Source organism: Suncus etruscus, chromosome 19 (genome assembly GCF_024139225.1).
Source record: "Suncus etruscus isolate mSunEtr1 chromosome 19, mSunEtr1.pri.cur, whole genome shotgun sequence".
Taxonomy (NCBI): domain Eukaryota; kingdom Metazoa; phylum Chordata; class Mammalia; order Eulipotyphla; family Soricidae; genus Suncus; species Suncus etruscus.
The window spans coordinates 35,043,546-35,069,425 of record NC_064866.1 but is presented as its reverse complement, the minus strand read 5'-3'; positions in this window follow the sequence as shown (position 1 = coordinate 35,069,425).

Below are 25,880 nucleotides of genomic sequence, written 5' to 3'. Positions count from 1 at the left end.
TTTGACAAGGCTTACAGAATATACCTATAGAACAGTCAGCTATAATCCAAGTCATTTTTCCTAGTAACCTTTCTCAAGACAGATGTGGTTCATAATTTATTGTCCTCATATTTCAAGTGAGGGATCTGAAGATATAGAATTAAAAAAAATGTTTCAAGGCTGTACAACAACTGAGAATTGTTAGTAGTATTGGGGAAAATCAGCTATTTAACTCATCAGCTCTTTGAGATTATATCATTTAAATTATAGTCAAGAGGGGCTGGAGAGATAGCATGGAGGTAAGGCAATTGCCTTGCATGCAGAAGGTCAGTGGTTCAAATCCCAGCATCCCATAAGGTTCCCTGAGCATGCCAGGAGCGATTTCTGAGCATAGAGCCAGGAGCAACCCCCTGAGAGCTGCCGGTGTGACCCAAAAACCAATATATATATATATATATATATATATATATATATATAATATATATATATATTATAGTTAAGAAATTTTAGAAACGTAGTAAAGAGTATAGAGAAATTATGAATTATTAGGCAAATTTAATAATTATTCTGAAATTTAACAATAACTGAACCTAGCAGATCTTAAGTATGATTTTAATTTATTTTGTATGTTGCATTGGCACTATTCCATAAAAAAAAAAGGAGAGAAAAATGCAGTTGACATGTTTGAACTAAGCTAGTTCTGAAGACTCACTTTTTTTTATGAATGAGATGTAAACCAAGCCCACTGGCCCACACAAGAGAAACTGGCCATCTCAGAAGGAGAGAGTAGGTCAAGCCCCGTCCTTGCCAAAGATATGCTTGCTGCCTTTCACACCAAGTATCTATCATTCCCTGCCCCATCACTGACAATATGGTTTCCTTTGGCTACTCTAATCTGACCACACTATTGGTAAATTGGATTTAAGGCTAATATCATCATCTGTGCTTTTTTGGAGTGAGTGTGGGCACTCTCCTCCCATATTTTCATTTTTCCAGGAGACCTAGCAACTCAGTACATGCCACCACAAATTACAATATTAGTTTTACAGTGTTTTGAATTTCTGGACAACTGCATTTGTTTGATATTGTCATCCCTATAAGAACACATTAATTTGGGGCTGGCGAGGTGGTGCTAGAGGTAAGATGTCTGCCTTGCAAGCTCTAGCCAAGGAAGGACCACGGTTCGATCCCCTGGCATCCCATATGGTCCCCCCAAGCTAGGGGCAATTTCTGAGCACTTAGCCAGGAGTAACCCCTGAGCATCAAATGGGTGTGGCCCAAAAAGCCAAAAAAAAAAAAAAGAACACATTAATTTAAGAGAATAGACATAAACAATAACTTACTAAATCTTCCACCATTGTATTCGAGACTTCATTGAAGATACAGTCTTTTTTTTTACAAATGTACTTGCTACAGAGTTTTCTTTTCTTTGGTTTCTTTTCTTCCATTTTACTATTTTTAAAATGGTGATTTATTGAAATAATTGCAGTCTCGTCTACAGAGTCCTTCATAGTTGAATTTCAGATATGCAGTGATTCAGAGCCATTCACACCACCAGTGTCAACCTCCCTCCACCAATGAACCCAGAGTGCATCCTGTTCCATCACCCTTTGCAACCTAATCTGCCAGTATAACAGGCACATTTAAGTTTAGATTGTTAAAGTTTAGGTCTCTTGATTCTATTTTCATTGACTTTGTCGTGAATATTTAGTTCTGTCCTTATTTTTCCTCAATAATGTATCTGAGACCATTTGACCCCTGGCTCAGAGAATTTCTTTATTTCTTAGTTTTATAGGAAAAAATGATAAAATAGTGGTAAGACAATGTAATCCATGCCCCAAGATTCTATCAAAAAGGTGGAAATCCCTATTTAAATGATAAGAAATAAAAAAGAAAAGAAAGAAAGGGTGTAGGTGTGGGGGCAGGGATTTTTTGGAGTTTTTTGTTGTTGCTGTTTTTTGTTTGTTTTGATTTTTTGCATAGGCAGAAAATAATTTGGAGAAGTAGAAAAAAAAAAACTTTTGGCCTAAAAACAGGGAGACCCTACGCATGAAACATCCTGCCATAAAAGTGACTACAGTCTCTGGACATAATAAATGGTCTAACCCCAGAATCGTTCTTTGTGATCCCAGAAAAAGTTCTCAGTCTTGGTTGTTGTAGTCATGTTTCTGTAGTTAGGAATCCTGGATTTTGTTCAGATCCTATGTCACAGTCAGGGTGACATGGAGGATCTTCTAGTTTTATCAGACGGTTAGATAGCAATGCAGGGAACCCTGTCCTGAAAGCAGATTGTCGCAGTTACCAAGTTGTCAGTTTATATATTGGAGCAAGTTGGTGTCATGGCAGTATTAGGGCCTTCCATGATAGAAGTTTGATTCCTGGAGCTGGTGCAGAGAACCCTACTGGTTCCATAGCTGATCTTCTGAAACCTAAGCCAAGTCATTATGATAAATCTTGAGGGTGTAAGGACCCACAACAACATAAAATTTATATGTTTCTATACCTATTAGATAAGAAGTTATTTTCACACGTAAGATTTACCTATTTTATGCAGAAGGAAACAATGCCACATAATACTACTTGTACATATAGAGGTAAAAAATAACAAGCTAAACAGTTCAAATAACATGGTTCTAACATGAACTCAGAACCCAAGAGAAACTTATTGTTGCAAGTCAGCCCCTAAAGAGGTTGACTGATGGAGGGATGAAGGATGAGGCCTTTCTCCTCCAGCTTGGACCACACGTCTGTTACCCTGTTCAGTCAGCAGTTCTGAGGTGAACGCGGTGGGAAGAAAGCCAACAGGCAGTCAGGCTTTTGAAGAAAACAGCTCTTTATTCTGTGAAGAGGCTGAAGCCAAAAGACTTAAGAATATATCCAGGACAGAAAAGCCTCTATCCTTCCACAGACCCTTGTTTTTATGCCCCAGAATCAGGTACCACCCAATGGTGGGAGCAAAATCAGGTACCACCAATGGTGGGAACAGAATCAGGTACCACCCTATGGTGGGAGCAGAATGCCAGGTCACACCCTAGGGTAGGGCACAATCACGATCAGGGTAGGGTCAGTAACATAATAATCCCATTAAAATGATTACATACACAACAGCTTATCTACTAAATTTTCCTACTAAACAGATCCATAAAAAGGATGGGGAAAACTGCCTCTACTTAAGGAAATAGACAATAAGAATTATACCTATTAAGAAAATACATCGGAAAAAATATACAAAAAATATATCTAAAGATATATACATATCTCCTTTAAGTCTTTTGAAACAGGCTGGGAAGGAATAAAATCCAGAGCACAGTTTCCGTCTACAACATGGTCTTGAGAAGTCTAAAAAAATGGTTCCCAGCAGTCACATATCAGGAAATGTTTCTCAATAACTGACTCTGGTAGCGAGCAATATTCCACAGCAAACGGAGGTGAGAGAAAAGGGGCCACCAAGAGCAAATCAGCAGCAGCAGCAGCGGTGGCAGCTTCTTCTGGGTCTGTGGCAAGGCAGACTGGGGATCTGTCATTTATCTCTGAGAGCTGGTTGGCAACTGGTTGGGGTTAGGGGAACATTTTGGTTCCTGGGAAGTTAAAAAGTGAGGGTAAAAAGGTTTAAATGGGGTGGGTGGGGGAATAATAGGTCAGGAGTGAGAGTGAAGAGTTAGAAAATAATTTCTAAAGTGGAAAAGGGGGAAGGAAGGGTTTTTTATCACAGGGTGAAGAAAACACACAATATAGACAGGTATTATGTAAATTACAGACTGACATTAGGCAGACTTTGAGGTGATCAATACACACACTCATGCACACACAACCCTCAGTATTGATTCATGGGTTTTAGTTGAAAAGCTGACCCAGGTGAAATGGTTCAGAATGCTTAAAAAATATAAAGCCAGCAAGTCATATGGAAAGGTTTTCCATTATTTCTATTTTTCAATAATTTTGCTATCACTTACCTGGAAACATGTATTATGATTCACTATGTCAACGATATGATGAATTTTATTTCAAAAATTTTTATAAAGGATATAAAAGCACCAAATTGATCTTCAAATCTTTTTAATTCTTTTTCTGGAGAGGATCTGGTTATTTGATTTTAATTTATTTTTTCTAATCATATCTGAATTTAAGCACCATGGTTGCAAACTTGTGCATAGTTGGGTTTCAGTCATAAAATGTACACCCCCCCTTCACAGGTGCAACCTTTCTGCCACCAGTGTTCCCCATCTCGAACCTCCCCTACCCGCTTCAAGACAGTTATTCTATTGCTCTCACTACCATTGTAATGATAGTTGTTAGTATAGTTATTTCACTAACTACTCTCACCACTTTTGTTGAATGCTTCATATCATGTGCTGTTCCTTCCTGTCCTATCTCTATTGTCTCTGGGTATTATTACCATACTGTCTTTTATTTTTCTTAAATCCCACTGATGAGTGAGACTATTTTGTGTCTATCTCTGTCCTTTAACTTATTTTACTTGGTATAATAGTTTCCATGGCCATTCATGCATAGGAAAATCTTGACTTCATTTTTTCCAATAGCTGCATAGTATTCCACTATGTTTCTTTAGCTCCTAAATAGTTGTTGGGCCTCTGGGTTGTTCCCAGATTCTGGCTATTGTAAGTAGCATTGCAATGAACATAGGCATGCAAAGGTCTATTTTTCTATTGTATTTTTGTGTTCTTAGAGTACATCCCTAGAAGTGGTATTGCTGGATCATATGGTAGCTCAATTTCCAGTTTTTAAGGAATGTTTATATTGTTTTACAAAAGGCATGACTAAATGGCATTTCTAGGCTATGTGATTTTTAAATATCTAAAGACTTTGAAAAGCAGTTGCACTAACACAAGCAATTAGTTGACAAGGACAAAATCTGTTTTATTTGGCCAAACACTGGGAAAGCAGAGGCAAACTTGTTGGTCTAATGCTAAGGTTTGTTGAGAACCTTTTACAAGGCACACCAACCAGAGAATTCCAGAAACTCTTTATCAGTAGACCTAGAGCAAGAACCAAGTATGTCTGAAACTAGAAAATAAAGTTTCACATAGTACTAAATATAACTTCTTGCTATGCAGTTAAAGGCTGTTTGCCAAATTTTGATGGTTGTCAGGATCCAAAAATCATGAACAAGGCCAATGTTTTGACAACTGAAATTACTTTCAAGATGGATAAATTTGCCCTATTTAAGAGAGAGAAAGGTTGAAGGAATTAGTTAATTACCTTTCATCTCCAAATGTTCCAGACTTCATATAGAGCAAGCTCATCATTTATTTTTATATAAATAGAATCTTAACCAAGATAATAAAATTGCAACTAGACTCACAGCATACTTTTCCATGGAAAGACAACTCAGAAAACTTAATTGCCAAGATTACTTAAAAGGAGATAAATAAGAATAGTGAATGGATGCTCAGTTCTATCAAACACCATTGACCAAATGCCTTATCCTGAACTTCTACAATGTTTTCTGTTAAATTTCTGTCAGATATATTTCTCTTCCCAAGGACAGGCAAAAGAGACTTTCTTTTCTTTTCTTTTTATTTTATTTGTTTGTTTGTTTGTTTGATTTTGCTATATTTCAGAAATCAAGACAAATGCTTGTGCATCACAAAACAACTGTTGTATATGTAAATATTTTATGGGATTATTATGTTTCTGACCCTACCCTGATCGATGATTGTGCCCGACCCTAGGATGTGACCTGGCATTCTGCCCCCACCCTAAGGTGGTACCTGATTCTTCTTCTACCATTGGGTGGTATCTGATCCCATCATTGAGTGGTACCTGATTCTGGGGGATAAAAACAAGGGTCTGTGGAAGGCAAGGGGTGGTTGGCTGAACCTGAGGCTGAGACCTTGGATTTCAGTCTTGTCCATCCGAATAAAGCTAATATTTCCACAAGCCTGAGTGCGAGCTGTTTACCCGCCATTTCACCTCAGAACCATCGGCTGGACAGGGTGGCAGACGCGTGCTCCGAGCTGGAGGGAAAGACCTCATCCTCCATCCCTCCATCAGTCAACCTCTTCAGAAGCTGACTTGCAACAACAAAACAACTTTATAAATATGGAGTCTGAAATTAATGGTGTCTGCAGACCATGATGCAGCAATAATTTACTCTAAAACTATGATTGAGAAATCATATGAATGAGATGTCCTTACTGGTTTGAATTTTGAGTTTCCTGAACTCCTTTACTACTGATCTTAGCTCTTTATAGAGAGAAGGCAGTCAAGACTTTTCATGTTCATCACAAATAAATATTCCAGCCATTAAATTATGACATGCTAAAATTTTCTCTCCAAGTTTACATATCTCCACACTTGCCCCTGAAGGCCTGACCCTTAATAACTATCAAGATATCTGAGCATGGGGCCAGAGACATAGCACAGCAGTAGGGTATTTGCCTTTTATGAAGCTGATCCAGGAAGGATGGTGGTTCAAATCCCAGCATCCCACATGGTCCCCCATGCCAGGAGCGATTTCTGAATGCAGAGCCAGGAGTAACCCCTGAGTGCCACCGTGTGACCTAAAAATACAAAAAAAAAAAAAAAAAAAGTGTAGAAAGATATCTTGAAGAAAGGATGAAGTGTGGGGTTTATTTTAGGAGCTCTTATGCCCACAAGTTCCAATATTTTCATGACCAAATTTTATAAATAGCTTGAAAATGCACTAATTGATTAATCTCAGAAAAAAATAATCTCCATTTTTCTCTATTTTCTTAGTGTCTTAGAGAAATTATAGTTGAAAACAAAAAAAAAAGATAGTTACCATATTTGGTGACAAAAGTGAGGTAACAAAATTATATAACTGAAACATAATACACTAAATAAATGACAGTGCTCTGGCTTTAAATCCTTTTAGTTGTTTTCACTGTTGGAAACAAGGATGCTTGAAGGGCATTCAAAGAAATGTGAGTGGCTAGAAATAACATAAGAAAACCTGCTACTCTACTTTCTGTATTATTTAGTATCTCTGAGCCTTACAGTCTCCATCCAAAAAAATAAAAATAATAAAAACAATGGTATCGTGTTCCCTGAAAAACGGTGAAGATTAAATGACATAATGCAATTATGAGTGTTCTGTTGGTTAGTGTCATATTTATCAATAGCAGTAGCTAATGCAAAGTTTGATATATTGTAATAATTTGTGTGATGTAAAAATTAAATTAGAGAAAATCCAGTTTCATAAAAGAAAATCTTGGTAGAATATATAAATTAAAAAATTCTATGTACATCACTATAAACTTAAAAAATACATTAGGCCAGACTTAGTGATTGAATGAGATTTAATCTGGTTACTGTTCTGTATTTCCAGACATTTGCTTCCTACATTTAATGTTCTATTAACCAGGATATCACTTCTTCTAAAGTTCTACCTGCATTATTCTTCTTCTAAAATATTGCTTGTTTCTTTCTTCAAATCCCATACCCCTCCAAAAAAAACTTTATGTTTTTATTTAAAAACAAACAACTGTCTGTATAGATTAGAAGTGGAAAATCGAAATAAGTGTTTGATCAGTGAGTATTAGGTTTCTATGCTATACAAATATTACAACTCAGGGTTTCAGGGTCTTAAACAATTAAGATATAATTTCCCACCAGTGTCGGGGGGCAGCTGGGAAACTTTGACTCTCTGTTTCCTGCATGTAGAATGGCATATTATTTCAAGGGAGCCCTGAGAGTAAATCCTAAGAGCACCTTTTAGTCAGAGATTCTGAAACACTTTACGAACATGAATGCACTTATTCATAAAACACACATCTATTGATGCTCATCATACAATTTTTTTTCTCAAGAATTCCTATGTAGCCACACCACTGATGCATTTTCTCAATGGGGGTTCGCCTCCCTTGTGGTCTCTATTTCTGGGCTGTGATTCAGTAACTCTACCCTTCAGAGTGTGCTTTGGCTGCCTTTTGGAACAGGGATTTCTCTGTTTAAATCAAGAGAGCATAATGAAACATTGTCTGCTGCAATATCAAACATGCGAGGTTTCCGCTAAACTAATTGGTAGGGAAAATATTTTGCCATCACCCAGTGGCAGGGTCTGAAGTCAGGAAAATGGAAGTGGAAAAGGGGTGGGGAAGGTTGGGGAAAGCAGCAGATAATCTGAATGAGACTGAAAGAAATCGGTGACTGTAAACTGAGGAGCTTCAGTGAGGGGCTGAAATGAAGACAGTGTTTGGGCTGGTTCCACTGTCTGGCAAGGAGAAACCAATTAGGACTAAAGAGACTTGAAGTCTAGACAAGACTCCACCATTAACTTATCTTGACTCAGTTTACTCATTTACCTAGTTACGCTATTCTGTAGAGTTAATTTTAAAGCTTTTAACAAGTGTTATATGCAAAATGTTCAGGTGAGGTGATAAAATAGATACAGAAGTGCAACGAATGTCATAAATGCAGTGTTTTTCAGCCAGGTTGATTGGGCTAAGAGAACAACTGATTTTGCATCAGAAACTTTATGCTAACACATATGTGCTTTATTCTCCATTGTTTTCCTCTCCTATGAAAAATTTGAATAATTTATTTTAAACACTATGTGTGGATATAACAAGAAAATAAAAAATCAGTAACACTAACTCCAGAGGTATGACTGAGAACTGCAACTGAACGGGTCTCCTGAAAGCATAACCATAACGAAAGACATCATTCCTCTATCTTAGGTTCAGCACACTGACCAAAATCACCAACCATGCAACACTGATAAAAACGACAATTAAGGAATTGAACTTTGAGAGCCAAAACAAAACAAAAGACTTCTTCATAATCTCCATTCCTTGACCTGTGCAGATACCTAGATCTCTAGATATAGAGGTCTGACTTTATCACTCACGATGGAACAGATGTCTACCATACACCACAGAAGGATTTAGGGGAGAGTAAATGAACACACATGGAGTCTGTAGTTAATCCTATGACAACATACTTCAAGGATGGAGAAACCCTGTATCACTTAGGCCAGGGGTCTCAAACTCAATTTACCTGGGGGTCGTAGGAGGCAAAATCAGGGTGAGGCAGGGCCGCATAAGGGATTTCACACAAAAAAAAATCCTCAAACATCATTATTAACAGTTTTAATTATTTCTTATGAACATGAATAAAACATTGAGAGATCATGAACAGTTCTTCTGAACATGGCATCTTTTGTCTATTCCTTGCTGCCAGAGACTTGACAGTGCTTCTTCTCACAAATCTGAACCACATTTGGCTTTAGAGAGGAAGCAGTTGAGACCCTCAGTATAGCTTGAAGATGATCATCATTATGTCTAGACCTGTACTTTGACTTATTGAAGTTCAATGCGGAGAATAACTTTTCACACAAATATGTGCTCCCAAAAAGTCACATTGTGCGCTTGGACATTCAGGAAAGCTCAGGGAAGCTGGGGGCAATTCTCTCAAAAATTGCCCATGCATGTCTGCTTTTCCACTAATCTCCCCGAACTTGACTTTGAGATCAGAACTGCATTGCAGGGCATTGAGCTCCATTGGAAACACAGGAGGGGCATCTTGCACATCAAAGAAAAAGGGTCCACAAAAATTTGGAAAGTGGCTCTGTGCTTTTTGAAGTCTGCAAATCTGTGATCAAATTCCTTCTCTAGCTTAAAAATAGCATCAACATATTTCTCACCACTGAATGGTATGCCTGCATCCACAAGTTCCTTGCATGCTGGGAAATGGCACAGGTTTGTCTGAGAGAGCTGGGATTTTCATAACACAAGTTTTGTGGAGAATGCTATCACGTTGTCATAGGCAGCACTGATAAGCTGCCCCGGGCCTTGTATCATCTTGTTTAGTATATTCAGCTTATGTGTGATGTCAACAAGAAGAGCTAAGTCTATGAGCCTTTTGTGATCACTCAGCTCAGAAAAAGCATTCCCATCCTTCTCCATGAAGGCTTTCACTTCTCTTAACTCAAAAAATCTTTTCAGGACATTTTCCCTGCTGAGCCAATGTACCTTGGTGAAATAGAGCACATCTCCATATTCTGACTCCATTTTTTCTAAAAAAGCACGGAACCTCCTGTGCTTTAAGCCCCTGTATCTGATTTGGTTGATGCATTTCACAACAGACATCACATTGTCACACGGCAGGCATTTACTGCAAAGGGCCTGCTGATGGTAATGCAGTGAAGAGCAATGGCCTTCTCTAAACACTCCTCTTCAAGTTTTTTTGAACAAGTGCCACCAGTCCATTTTTCCTCCCTGTCATTGATGGCACTCCATCGGTTATTATTCCAAGAAACCACTTCCATGGCAAACCTGCATTCTCAATGGCATCACACAGATGCCGAAATATCTCATTAGTGGTGGTCTGGCCATGCATTGGAATTATTGTGAGCAGCTCCTCTGTCAATTCAAAATTTCAGTCAACACCACAGACATAAATTGTGAGCTGTGCAGTGTCTGTTATATCTGTGCCCTCGTCAAGAGAAACTGAGTATGCATCAAAACATTTGGCTTTCTCACACAGTTGATGATAAATGTCACTTGACATGTGAGAAATGCATTCTGCCGCAGTGTTGGCAGAAAGGCTGATTTTGCTAAACTGACCTTTCTTTTCTGGACAGATAATACTTGCAGCCTGTAACATGCATTTTTTTTTTTAACAAACTCTCCTTCTGTGAATGATTTCCCTGCCTTAGCAATCATCTCACTAACCATGTAAGTAGCTTCGACTGATGCAACATTCTCTTTGGTTGCATTCTTGAAGAAATTTTGTTGCCTCATTAGACATACTTTAAGACTGGCAACCCGCTTGGCTCTCTCATTTCCTTGATGCCTTGCACATTCCTCAGCATGTTTAGTTGAATAATGGCGTTTCAAGTTGTATTCTTTGTGCACTGCAACTTTCTCTGAGCAAATAAGACATGCGGGTATGCCCCAGTGCTCAACAAAGAAATACTGCGTCTCCCACTTTTCCTGAGATTGTCTGTGCTCATCATCAATCTTTCTCTTCACTGCAGGCTTTGATGAAGTCATGATGAAGGTATGACAAAATCTAATTCTGTAATAAACTTCTCTCCCTTAGGCCTCTGATAATGCAAGAGACAGCGGGCAGGACCAACGGAAATGACGTCTGCTCTAGGCGCAAAGTATTCGCGATTATTCGCTTACCGAATAAACGCAATAAAAAATTGCATTAGTAAGAGAAAATCACAAAAAATCGCATTAAACATGTGCATATCCCAAATGGAACTGCTCAGGGTATGTGAATGTTTAATGTGATTTTTTTCTTACTAATGTGATTTTTATTGCGATTATTTGGTAAGCGAATAATCTCGAATACTGCGATATTTGAAGGCTGGCTGTGGGCTACAAAATGTTGTACAGACAGCCACAAATGGCCCGTGGGCCGTGAGTTTGAGACCCCCTGACTTAGGCCAAGGGAATTAATTCCCTTTCTAATTTCCCCAATATTTACTGTGCCTGTGCAGAAGGAAAGAAAAAACAATTAAAAAGGAACCAGCACAAATTTTACTTTAGTTTTTTTTTGTTTTTGTGGATTTTTTTTGTTTTTTTTTTTGTTTTTGTTTTTTGTTTGTTTTGCTTTTTTGTTTCATTATTGACGTTATTTCCTTTCTTCTTTTCTGCTCCGTTCTGACTTTTCTTCAGAAGCGTGATTATTGTGTGGTGCATGTGTGTATTGCTGTAGTGCTCATTGGATTTCTTGTTTGATTTTTCTTTTTGTATTGTCGTGGTGATCCTCATCCCTGTTTCCTTTCGTCTCTCAAAACTGATGTTTTGATCCTCGAGAAGGACCCTGCCCACTTTACCCATCCTATTTCTGTGGCATTTTTTACCCATCCTATTTCTTTCTTTTTTTTTCTTTTTTCCTTTCAAACAGTACCACATAACTGGAACCATCTTGCTCTGCCCTCAAATTGCGAGGGAAATAACAGAGGGTACCAAGTCCAAATAACTGTATGATCATTAAATAGTAATAAAAATGATCAGACATAATCACCAAATCCAAAGCTAACAACAACAGAATTGATACCCAATCTACAACAAGCTAGATACAGAGGGGATCACTTATACTAGCAGCCCGGGGAGGTCACGGAGGGGGTCTCAGATGCATGCTGGAAATGGTGGGGAAGGGAGGTCAACTTCAGTGGTGGGAATTCCCCTGCTTCAGTGTTAATATGTTCCTAAAATATTACTATGAAAGATATGTAATTCACTTTGATTAAAAATAAATAAAATAAATTAAAAAAATTATATTAGAAATTTAGAGACATTTTATTGACCTTATATAATGTTTTAATAATAGTAAATCTTCCATTCACAATCATTAACTTCCTTTAAATTTCTTTGCTTATTTTATTTATTTAAATATAACAGTTAAAAAATAAATATAATAGCAGTTAACAAAAAATAAGTAGCAAATAAAGCAGTAACAATAAAAAACAAAGTAACCATAAAATTTACCTTTTATTAGATATCTTCCACGTGCCCAGTACTGTACAAAACCCTGTTTACATGTTGTATTAAAATATTTTTATTGAGACACTGTGATTGACAAAGTTTTTTTTAAGTCATATAATTTTCCAACACTGTTACCAATGTCAATATTTTTTTAATCACCAACGTCCCCAGTTTCTTTTCAAACTCCCAGTCTGCCTCCTTGTTAAGCATATCCTTATGTTTGTTATAGTTTGTCTTTAAGCTTTCAGTTTTCCTGGCTCTGTAGTTTAGATGCTTCCGTAAACCACATCTCTATACATTCAATGTGTATAAGGCCACTGCTCCTTGCCCCTCTACTTCCTATCTACCTCCTCTTTCCTCCTCTTGACTCTTTGCTTCCATCTTTCTCAGTGATAGGGTAATTAACATATCTCCGTTTGGTACTTGCATTCTCTGTCCTGCTATTGTATATACAACAGATCAGTGAGATCATCTGGTATCTATCTTTTTTCTGACTTATTTCACTTAACAGGATATCTTCCAGTTCATATTGCATTTTTTGATTTTCATCAAAATCTTTGCAATTGTGTGCTTCATTTGTTCATAGTTCACAAATGAAGAAGTTGAGCAAAAGAGTTGTGTTTTGCTATTTATCTCAGTTACACAGGAACTTTCTTTGTATTCCACCAAAGTCAGAAACGCGAGACAGGGTAAAATTACATATTTATTTGGGGATCCCTTACAATAGAATTAATCCAAGAGCAAAGGTCAATGCTCGGTCCAGAAATAAAACATTTTTTATTATATTTCTTTATTTTAGATACTGTGGTTTACAGAGTTGCTCATAATGCAATTATTTCTGACATTCAATATTATAATACCAATCTCACCAATAGTATAATATTCACTCTACCTTTTGAACCAATTTCCAACCTCCCTCAAGCCTTCCCCTTGGCAGGTATAAATATTTTACCTAATATTTCTTGGTGTAACTAAATGACATTATGAAAAAGCTCATTAAAGAAAAATTTTGGAAATTATTATATCTTCCCAGTGGAGTTTTATGTCATTTTCTAAAGGTTTACTGAGCTATTCATAACTAGATGTGTACATGTTGTTGGTTTCATATGTTGTGCTTATTTTGTGTATTTCTACAAGGAAGTCAATATTTAAATTATGAGGAAGTCATGTAGGTACATGGCCCAGGACTTTGTAGATCTATAGAGCTGGGTAGATGAATCATATGTAGATAGTGGTGGTTCCAGGGAATACTTACTGGGACTTCTAGAAGTACCAAGGTATATGGTGACCCACCCTGTCTCCAAACAATCTCTGAAGAAAGTCACAAAAATGACATACATAGAGTTTTTACTCATAGTCTCTGCAAAGGTTATTGAAAAGCAGTGAAGTTGGGCCATGGGCAGTTCACTCCAGATTTACTCTATCCCTTTTTTTATATATCAGTTAAACAATCCCAAAATTTTACTTTTTCTACAACTTCTTCGATAACTAAATCTTATTTTAGCTCATTTAAACATACATAAAATTTATGCTAATATCTTAAAAGGTATAGTGACAGTTTCCTTGACTAGGAGTCCATAGATCCAACTTTTATAGATAGCTGCCATCTCTAAACTGTTGTCACCTTTCATAGGTAACATGTCTTTGAATTGAGAGAACAAAACACTTTTATGTAACATAAGTAGGATCTGCTGTTTAATTTCTAAATGTCTTCCTAAAGTCAATATCCTTTGTCCTATCATCTTGTTGTATATGCTAGAAAACATTTTCTCTCTGCTAGAGAAAAATAATTGCAGTTTGGTGGAAACTGGTGACAAATAGACTTCTAAACATTCTATAATCTTATCAAAAGAATAGTTTTCAATAGTACATAATAAAAAGATAAAATAATTATATTTTAAGCAACATTTCCAAAAGGAATAAAAGATATAATAATGATACAAGTTATAATATCAGCAAATCTTAGAGTCAAAGCAATAAGTTAAGAGAATATACTTTGAAGATTAATTATAATTTGCAATTATGTCATTGTTTTATATAATTTCTTAATTAATCACTTCCTCTTTAAGATAAAAACACCATGATGATGGGAGTAGAACTATTTTATTCACATTTTACCAGGATACCTAAGTAAGAAATATTGAATAAAAATATAATTGATTATTATTTCAGTGTTCTTACCTTCCAGCTCTAAGGAACTAAGCTGGTCATTTAACTTATGAAATTTAAATATTTATCTGTAAAACTATAATAAAAGGAGGGTCTATCTTTCAGAATATAATAGAAGAATTATAAGTGATAGAAAAATCACAATCTAAATAGGAATATAATTTTTGATATTCTATAAAATAAGCCTTATCTTCCTTGTAAGTGCTAAATTTGGTGAAGTATAGGTGGTTGACTGTTGTTAGTGAATCTGGAATAGAGAAATCTGACTATATGTCAAGAAAAAATAGGCCACCATTGTTGCCTTTGCCAAGATTCTAATAAACTCACATTTGCAAAGTCATTAATAACTAACTGTACCATCTATTGTAGTTAACGCACAACATTTATTTAAGGAAAGCTTGTGCATACATCCTGAAGCCTGCTAGACCTGAAAGAAATTGAAGCATATAGGTGGGTTTCTTATCCAATGTGCTCATTGTACCTTTCTTAATCTTCCCATGCTGGACAGATTATGCTTCTACATTCCTGGAGACATATTTTTAGCTGGACTAGATAAAAGTAAAGAGTTTAGATGTTTCTTAATATTTATAAGACTCGGGTTATTATTTATCAGTCCACTCATAATAGAGAAATCGAGATAATGCATCACTCCTAATAGCAGTGTTAGCTTCATAAGACTCAACCGGAAGTGCAGTACATCTCCTCTTTAGTACCACACTGAGCTCCATCATCTTCTTTACTCGAGTTATTCTTGGCAGTTAAGTTTTTTATAATCAATGCTCAGCTGTTTCAATAACTGTTTTGTTGATTCATAAACATGCTTATTTTAGCATAATTAATTCATTAGTGAACATTTTAGCACATCAAAAATAGTGGGAGGTAGATATTCAACTTAGTGGTAGAACCTATGCTTTGCATGTCTGAGACTCTATGTTTTTTGCCTTAAATTTTCCTGTGATGCGCTTATGCAAACAGCCGCTCCGCTCTTTTATTATTGTGTAGTTTTTCCTTTAATAATTATAGACAATTTTATTTACTTGTGTATATTATTAATGTTTGTTTACTAAAAAACGGGAGAATTGTTGTGTATGTAAACATTTCCATGGGATTATTGTGTTACTGATCCTACCCTAATTGGTGATTGTGCCCTCCCCTAGGGTGTGACCTGGCATTCTGCTCCCACCCTAGGGTGGTACCTGATTATGATGTATAAAAGCAAAGGTCTGTTGAAGGCAAGGGTAAAAAACCCTGGAAAAGCCGGGTGGTGGCGCTGGAGGTAAGGTGCCTGCCTTGCCTGCGCTAGCCTTGGACGGACCGCGGTTGGATCCCCCGGCATCCCATATGGTCCCCCCCAAGAAGCCAGGAGCAACTTCTGAGCGCATAGCCAGGAGTAACCCCTGAGCGTCACAGGGTGTGGCCCAAAAAACAAAAAAAAAAAAAAAACAAAAAAAAAACAAAACAAAAAAAAAACAAAAAAAAAAAAAACCTGGAAAAATCCCTGGAGCTGATTCTGGGGCTTTTTGGCTTCAGCTTCTTCCATGGAATAAAAGCTGTTTTCTTCAGAAGCCTGACTGCCTATTAGCTTTCTACCCGCCGCATTCACCTCAGAACCTCCGGCTGAACAGGGTAACAGATGCGTGGTCCGAGCTGGAGGAGAAAGGCCTCATCTTCCATCCCTCCATCAGTCAACCTCATCAAGGGCAGTATCGCAACAGATGGTACAAGTTTTTATAATTTTATATGAGCTTATATTTGGACCTAAGATCTTAGATCTTCATCAAAAGACTGATGAAAGAAATTTTGGCTTATCTTTGGAGTTAATTATTAAGAAATATTTTTATGTGTTAAGAATTGTTTAATAAGACTTCCTCCAAATGATGCAAATCAGCATAAAATGAAATTACAACTATTTGAAAAGTTTCAGGAAATTAACTTGCTTGAGTCACTTTCAAAGACATTTATAAAGATCTGACTTAGACATGTTGACAATCAAAGGGGTAAAGAATTAACCAAGACAATGACATCATGGGCTACTTAAAAGTGACTTATTTCGATTCCAATAGAGAGATCCTTAGGAAAATGCATGACCAGTCCAATGTTTTTCCAATAATAATTCTCTTTAGACTATGCTGAAAGAAACTCTATTGTTTCATATAAAACAGTATATATTTTATTGTTAGCAGTTTTGATCTGTATCAAGACCTTAACAATGTTATACATCCATATATAGACATATTGCTATTAGTAACAGTGCTTACATTTATTATTCCATTCAACTGAAATGTAGATATTAAGACTCCAGTTTGCTATCATAACTTCTTTCTTCACAAGTATTTCTTGTGTAAAATACAGTACTAGTTGTGAATGCCTGCCCAGAATAAAAAATGTTTTCTTGGAAATTTATTATTTCTGGTGAATGACCACTTAAATGTTTACCTAATATTTCACCAAGTCCCATTGTGTGTAGCAATAAATAGATCTGATAGGCCATCTGTTAGACTGTTTCATTATAAATATAAAAAAATAACATATGTTCATTACATATTTTATGGGACTACTTTATTCAGTTATTTGCTAGAATTCATGCTTTAAAAAGAAAATGAAAAAAAAGAGAAAGATTTAAAGAATGAATGAGGGGGCCGGTGAGGTGGCACTAGAGGTATGGTGTCTGCCTTGCAAGCGCTAGCCAAGGAAGGACTGCGGTTCGATTCCCCGGCATCCCATATGGTCCCCGCAAGCCAGGGGAAATTTCTGAGCACTTAGCCAGGAGTAATCCCGAGTATCAAATGGGTGTGGTCCCCCAAAAAAACACAAAAAAAATAAAGAATGAATGAAAAGGGGAGAAGAAAGGAAGGGAGAAGGGAAGATGAGAAGAAAGGAGGGAAGGAAGGAAAGGGAAAGGACAGAAGGAAGAAGTGAAGGAAAGAGGGAAAGAGTGAAAGAAGGAGGAAAGGAAATAGGGAAAGGGGGAAAGAGGGAAGAAAGAAGTTAAAGAAGAAGGGAAGGAAGGAAGGAGGATGAAGGGAAAGAAGGAGGAAGAGAGGGAAGGAGGAAATGAAGGAGGGAGAGAAGGAGGGAAGAAAGAGGGAGAGACAGAAGGAGAGAAGGTGGAAGGAAGGAAGAGGAAAATGAGAGAGAAAAGGAGGAAGGTAGAGAGAGAAGGAGGGAAGGAAGGAAGGAAGGAAGGAAGGAGGAAGGAATGAAGGAGGAAGGAAGGAAAGGAAGAAAGGAAGGAAGGGAAATTAACTCCTGCCTTCCACGAGTTTACATGAAATATGTATCACTAATTACCATCATAATTTAAGGTTTCATGTATAATAAGCAGATAATTAATTTTGTATAAATATAGAAAGTTGCCTATGATTCAGAGTCTGCTTAATTTTGGAAAGAAGAATAATTCAGATCAGAGCCAAAATTTTTTCAAGAAGACAGTTTGTTTGTGTTGAATCTTAAATATAAATTGCATTTTGACAGATTAAAGTTGATGTGAAAGAATACTGTATTTCAAGTAGAACTGAGAAAAATTGGGACTATCTGGAGAAGAGATGCTGTTTTGGTTTGACTATGAGGATAGTTTAAGAGATTAAAGGGCACGCATAGTAAGTGATAAACCTCACATGATGCAATGTATATTATGGTATAAATCTAAGAATAGCTTAACTGACTCAATGAGATAAACAGAAATATTTAGCTCATTTTTTTTAGTCCAGATCATCAGCATAAATGACAACTGGGAATTTAAGTGCAAACCACTAGACCTTCTTTCAGATGTATTGATTCCAAAATCCTAAAAATAAATACCATCAATTGGTGTATTCATATGCCATCCGTGTGATCCTGACCAAAGTTTGAGGAATTTATAATTATGCATAAAGTATCAAATGAAAATATGACTATGACCAGGGCCAGGTTGATAATGCAATGCAGATGGACCTGGCTTTAATCCCAGCATCCAATATTAACCTCTTACCCTTACCAGGAGTGTTATTTGAGCTCAGAAATAAAATTGAGCAGTGCTAGGTGTGGTCTGAATATCCCCCACCGAAAATTACTATTATCTGATTTTAGTTCTAAGTTTATCACCTATGTTCTGTCAAGGAATTTAAAAGAGTTACCCTGGCAAAATCTTGATGTCACATTCAAGGGTAAACGCAAAAAATACTTGGGATACAGGAATGGAGAATTGAAGTGAAATGGGAGAGATATTTGAGGGAAAAGCTGTGATAGGTCTAATCCATTGAATTTCATCATGTAATAGATGTGCCTAATAGAAGTAGTGTAGAAAAGAGACTAAATAAAGTCAGTATTTTCCCCTTTGTCTGAGAGATTTTCTTGGAATTAGTCCTCCGGGGAGTTAATATCAGAAGATGAGAAATAGTTTCTGTTATGAATTTAGGATCTAGCGGCCGGAGAGATAACATGGAGGCCATGCGTTTGACTGCATGCCTAAGGACGGAAGTTCCAATCCTGACATCCCATATGGTCCCTGGAGCCTGCCAGGAGTGATTTCTGAGTGTAGAGCCAGGAGTAACCCCTGAGTGCTTCCGGGTGTGACACAAAAGCCAAAAAATAATAATAATAATAATAATTTAGAATCTAGAGCTGGAGCAATGGTGCATGGTAGGTAGGGCGTTTGCCTTGCACATGGCTGACACAGGATGGACCGTGGTTTTATCCCCCAGCTTTCCATATGGTCCCCCAAGCCAGGAACGATTTCTGAGCTCTTAGCCAGGAATAAACCAAAATCCAAAAAAAAAAAAAAAAAAAAAAGAATTTAGGATCTTTTCATTAGAGTCAGGTTATATATGAAGAATAAAAGTCTCCTTCAAGTACTATTTATTCGTGCACTCGTTTGTACAGCTAACATTGTATTACTGTAACATGGCAGGCCATTGGATGGTCACAAGAGAATGAACAATTTAATGGACATTATCCTCTTTTCAAGGAAATTATGAGCTACTGGGAGAGAAATATGCAAAATATAAATTGGTAGTGTGAAGGAGATCAATCTACTTAGGAACAACTCCCATTTGAAAGGAGTGTGAGCATTCTATATTTTTTCCCTTACTGTTTTTCTAGCACTTTCTATAAGTTGGTCTCTACTGTGAAACACTCAGAAATACCATGGCTTTTGGGAGATACCTGGACTTAAATAGGATATTCAGAGTTTTTCCCATTTCATGGAGTAACAATGTCATTTCATAGTATGATTTTGTATTAGCGTATCTATGATACTCATATATGTATCCACACATATACAATAATGTTTGCTAAACTATATTTTTATAATCTGATCATTTTCACATTACAAAAGATCATAGTAGTCTTTTAATGCTAGTATAAAATATATGTATACATGAGGAATCTTTTTAATGAGTGAATAATATTCTAAAGAGTTAAAAGTTATTTTTTTAATTATTTTAATTTTTTATTTTTCACAGCATTATTTATGGTACATAGTGACAACGAATGAGGGGCATTCTCACCCCAGTGCTGTCCTCCCTCCACCCCCATTTCCAGCATGCATCTCATATCTCCCTCCCTTTCCCCCCAGCATACTAGTGCAACTGGTCTCCACTTTATAGCTTGTTGTAGATTGTCTGTTCTGTTGTCGTTTGCGAAAAAAAGATAAGAAAAAAAAGAGAGAAGAAAAGAGAAAAAAAGGAAGAGAGAAAAAATTGGCCACAACTACCAAAAAAAGAGAAAAAGAAGAAAAAATGCACCCAGCTAATGAGAAAAGAAAAAAAAATCACCAAATAATAATCACAGGAGTGAAAAGAAAAGGGAAGAGAAAAGTGGAGGAAAGAAGGAACATAAAGTCAAAAACTAACAAATTAAAACAAAACAAGTAAAAGAAGGGGTGCTGCAGTGGTAGGGTTTGGCATTCCCTCCACTTTTTAAATGTTATTTTCAATGTTCTTTTTGATGTTTTCAAGTCAGCACACGCAGAAGCGTATTTTGTAACATAGACTATTACTGAATATATTGTTTTCTTCCTTATATTTTATGAATTGATTGATTTTTTTACTCTAATCATGTAATAATAAATATCTTTATAATCAAGAGGAAACAATTCTGGGCAGGCTCAGATATGTGGTGAGTGTGGGCAACAGAATGGAACTTCAAAATCAGCCTCAACAACAGCAAAAGGACCTGTAGGAGACTCAGATTTGTGGGGAGTGTAGGCTGCACTGTGGACCAGAAAGAGCAGCCTTAAAAACAAAGAGGAATATGGGGCTGGAGTGGTGGCGCAGGGCGTAAGGCATCTGCTTTGCACACGTTAGCCCAGGGCGAAAAGTGAGTCAATCCCATGTCATTTCATATGGTCCCAAGCCAGGAGCGATTTCTGGCCAGAAGTAATCCCTGAGCGTCATTGGGTGCGGCCCCCAAACAAACAAGCAAACAAACAAAGAGGATTATGGACTACCCATCCTCAGAAGTCAGAGTCCAAGTAAACCAATTCTTTTTTTTTTTTTTTTTTTTTTTTCACATTTATAATTAGAGATTTATTAGAAAATGCTATCTTTCAGTTGCTTAGAATAGTATCTAAGTAAGATAAATTTGGAAGAAATCATGTCATTACTTGAATAAAACATATACAAAATTACAAATTACTATGTACAAGTAAAATTACAAGTACTATGACATATTTAAGAGTATAGGAAACAGTATGTTACAAATAAAAAATGTTTTCAAAAAGGGAAATGATAAAGGTTAGCATTGAGAAAAAAATTCACTTCTGTAGCAAGTAAACCAATTCTTACAGAGCAGCAAAATGCCTCATTCACAGAAACTCCCTGGCAGTGGGCAAAACATATAGTACCATAGGAAGGAAGTACTTTGAGAATACAATACGAACCATGCTAAAGCAGTGCAAAACCCCACCATATCATGTGGGTGAAGACTGCAATCCTGCAGACTCAATTAGTACTACTCCACTATATAACCTCTGAAAAGGGGATAAGAGTGAAAACGCTTAGGATGTTCAATGAACTTAATAAAACAATGGAATGAGCTACCAGTAACGCACAGAAGATATGAGAGCTGAAATAAGAAAAGTGCAAGCAGAAATGTCACCACTGAAAAACTTGGTAAGCAAAATGAAAAATCCCTTGGAGGGGACGGAGAAATAGCATGGAGGTAGGGCATTTGCCTTGCATGCAGAAGGACAGAGGTTTGAATCCCGGCATCCCATATGGTCCCCCGAGCCTGCCAGGAGTGATTTCTGAACGTAGACAGGAGTAACCTCTGAGCACTACCGGGTGTGACCCAAAAACAACCAACAAAAAGAAAAGAAAAATTCCTTGGAAGGCCTCACCAGCACAATAATGGCTACTAAGAACAGAATAAGTAAGCTCAAAGATGAATTGCAGAAAACATCCAGGCAACAACAAAAGATGAAAAAGAGCCCCAAATAAATGAACAGAACATTGAGAAAATCATCAAAATAAATAAACAGACAATAGAACTTTGGCATAAATTCAACAGAAACAGCATAAGAATCATTGGGGGATGCACTAAGCCAGGAGAAATCCCCTATGAAGAAGCACCAGTCAAAGACAGCATTGCTGAAAAGTTACCACTGCTAAAGAGTTCATGAACCCACATCCTGGATTCCTGAAGAGTATCAAAGACCTAAAAACAAAAACTAGAGACCCAACTAAAATCATTCTTATGTATATCCTAGTCACAATGATGAAAACCATAGAGATAGAATACTGAACTCGACAAGATCCAAAAGGAAAATTACATACAAAGAAATATCCTTATATTTGTCTAAAGTAACCCTTCAAGCCTGAAGGCAATAGTGGGAGGTAATTAAAAAACTCAAAAACAAAACAAACAAAAAACCTCATAAAGAATACTTCACCCTATTAGACTTGCTTGAAGATTCAAAGAAATAATACACAGCTTCACAGATAAATAATATCTCTGGAAATTTACAGATTCAAAGCCAACTTTAAAAAAACTTGGGGGGTACTTTAAGCCAAGGCAACTGCCATACAAACTCCAAATGTCTACAAAAGATGTTTCAAAATGTACTTGCAATAATCTCTCACAATGTCAAAAGATTAAATATACAAATGAGTAGATAAATAGTGACAAAATGGATCAGGATATTGAATCCAACATTCATCTTACTGTTTGAATAGTCAACACAAATACAAACTCAAAGTCAAAGGTTAGAATCCAATTCTTCAAGAAAACACCTTCCTTAAATATGCTAGAGTGGCAATAGTAATGTTAGATGACACAGACTTCGGGTTTAAAAAGGTTATCAGTGGGTCAGAGAGGAAATCAAAAAGATTCCTGGAAACAAACAAGAATAATATAAAAATAATTAAACTTATAGAATACAGAAAAAGTGGTATTAAGAGAAAAATTTATAGCTTTGCAAATGTTAAACAGGAAGGAAGAAAGGATGTGCTTAAATAACTTATTGGTACAGCTGAAGAAATTGAAAAATGACCAAGAAAATTAGCCAAAAGCAGACAGGAGGAAGGAAATAATAAAACCAAGAGCAGAAATTAATAAATTGGTGACCCCAAAGCAATCCAAAGATCAATGAAAGAAAAAGTTGATTCTTTGGAAAAATTAACAAGATTGACAAACCATTAAAAAAACTCACAAAGAAAAAAAAAAGAGAACTCTAATCAACTAAATCGGAAATGAAAAGGAGATATTACAACAGATACCACAGAAAATCAAAGGATAAATGAAGATTACTTTGAGAAGCTTCATGCCATAAAATGAGATAACCTAGAAGAAATAAATACATTCTTGAATTCCTATAACCTTCCAGGGTTGAAGCAAGATGATTTGGAATACAATCTTATAATTAACAAGGAGATAGAAATGATTATCAAAGACTTCCCTAAAACAAAAGCTTAGGCCCAAATGGATTCACTAATGATTTTTTTCCAGAACTTTAAAGAGCACCTCTTGCCAATCTTTTTATGTTCTTCCAGAAAATTGAAGAGGCACTCTCAAACAGTTTTTCTGAAGCAAAAATCAGCCTGATACTGAAAGCAGATAGAGACAGCCCTAATATCCTTGATGATCATAGATACAAAGATCCTCAATAAAATATTAACAAATAGAATTCAACAATTTATCTAAAGGTCTTACCATGACCAAGTAGGATTTATTCCAAGGAAAAAAGGATGTTTTAAATTATACAAGTCAATCACCATCCTACACCATATTAAAAGAATATCAGTTGATAAGGTCCAAGATGAGAATTGAAGGAATTTCCCTCAATATAGTTGAAGCCATTTATCACAAGCCCATGGCAAACACTATAGTCAATGGGGAAAAGTTAAAAGTATTTCCCTAAGATCTGTCACAATACAACATTGGCCACTCTGGCCACTTTTATTTAGCATTGTACTGGGGTTCTTGCTATAGCAGTTAGGTAAGAAAAGACCTCTAGCAGGGGTCCTCAAACTTTTTAAACAGGGGGCCAGTTCACTGTCCCTCAGACCACTGGAGGGTTTGACTAGAGTAAAAACAAAACTTATGAACAAATTCTTATGCACACTGCATATATCTTATTTTGCAATGAAGAAACAAAATAGATACAAATACAATATGTGGCCCGTGGGCCATAGTTTGAGGACCACTGCGAGTATCTAGACAAAAAGGAAAGAACTCAAGCTTTTACTACTTGCAGATGATAGGATACTATACATAGAAAATCCTATAGAATACAAAAAGCTTCTTGAAAAACATATCTCTACAATCAAGTGGGCAACTGCAAAATTACCATGGAAAAATACTTGGCTTTCTATACACAATTAATGAAAGAGGTGAAAGTGCCATTAAAAATAATCCCATTTACCATTGTGTCACAGAATATCAAGTACTTTGGAATCAACCTAACTAAAGAGCTAAAAGACCTATCCAAACTAAACTAAACAAAAATGACTTCAAGAAATACATCTTATCCCATCCAAAAAATAGAGAGAAGAAATGAACAGATATTTCTTTAAAGAAGAAATGCAGATGGCAAAGAAAAAAAGGCCATGAGAAAATGTTCTACATTTCCATCAGGGAAATGAAAATCAAAATAACAATATCACCTCATATCACAGAGACTAGAACACATGAAAAAGAACAAGAACAATCAGTGCTGATACAGAGGTGGGAGAAATGGGTCTCTCATTCACCGCTGGTAACAATGCAAAATGGTTCAGCCTTTTGGAGAAAAAAATATGGACAGTGCTCAAAAAAACTAGAAGTTGAACCCTCATAAGATCAAGTAATTCTGGTCCTGGCAATATATTCTAGAGACCCATAAAAACACAATGTGGCCCGGAGAGATAGCACAGTGGTGTTTGCCTTGCAAGCAGCCAATCCAGGACCAAAGGTGGTTGGTTCGAATCCCGGTGTCCCATATGGTCCCCCGTGCCTGCCAGGAGCTATTTCTGAGCAGACAGCCAGGAGTAACCCCTGAGCACCACAGGGTGTGACCCCCCAAAAAAAACAAAAAACAAACAAACAAACAAAACACCACAATGCATAAAAGACCTCTGCACTCTTATGTTCATCACAAAACTATTCACAATAGCTAAACTCTGGAAACAATACAAGTGTCAGAAAACAGATGAGTGGGTAAAGAAACATTGATCCATGGACACAATGAAATATTACGCAGCTCTTAGGAAAAAATGAAGTCATGAAACATTCTTATACATGGATGTTTGTGGAGAGTATTTTGCTGAGTGAAAGTAGTCAGAGAGAGAGTGATGGACATAGAATGATAGTACTAATTAATAGAATATAAAAATGAAGTATTGTAATAATATCCAAAGATAATAGACCTGAGGACCAGGAGGAATGACCCATTGTAGGAAGCTTTCCACAAAGAGCAGGGCAGTGTACTTAGTGCAAAGAAGGGACCATTTTGGCAATAATAGTAGGAATGATCACTCTGAACAAGAATTGGGTGCTGAGAGAATATAAAGTGATATGTATGATACCTCTTCAGTCAGTAAACCAATATTTCAGTCTTTCAAACCAATATTTACAAAGGAAAAAAAGGAAGAGAGAATGTGCACAAGATAGAGAAAGAGAGAGAGAGAGAGAGAGAGAGAGAGAGAGAGAGAGAGAGAGAGAGAGAGAGAGAGAGAGGAGAGAGAGAGGAGATAAAAATGTCTGCCATAGTGGCAGGCAGGGGGAGAGACCAGGATGGGAGGGTAGAAAGCAACCTGGGTAACTGGTAGTGGGAAATTTGCACTGGTAAGGGAAAAAAAAAGAGAAAAAAATTATTGTTAATATTATGTCTTTATAGATACTATTTACAAT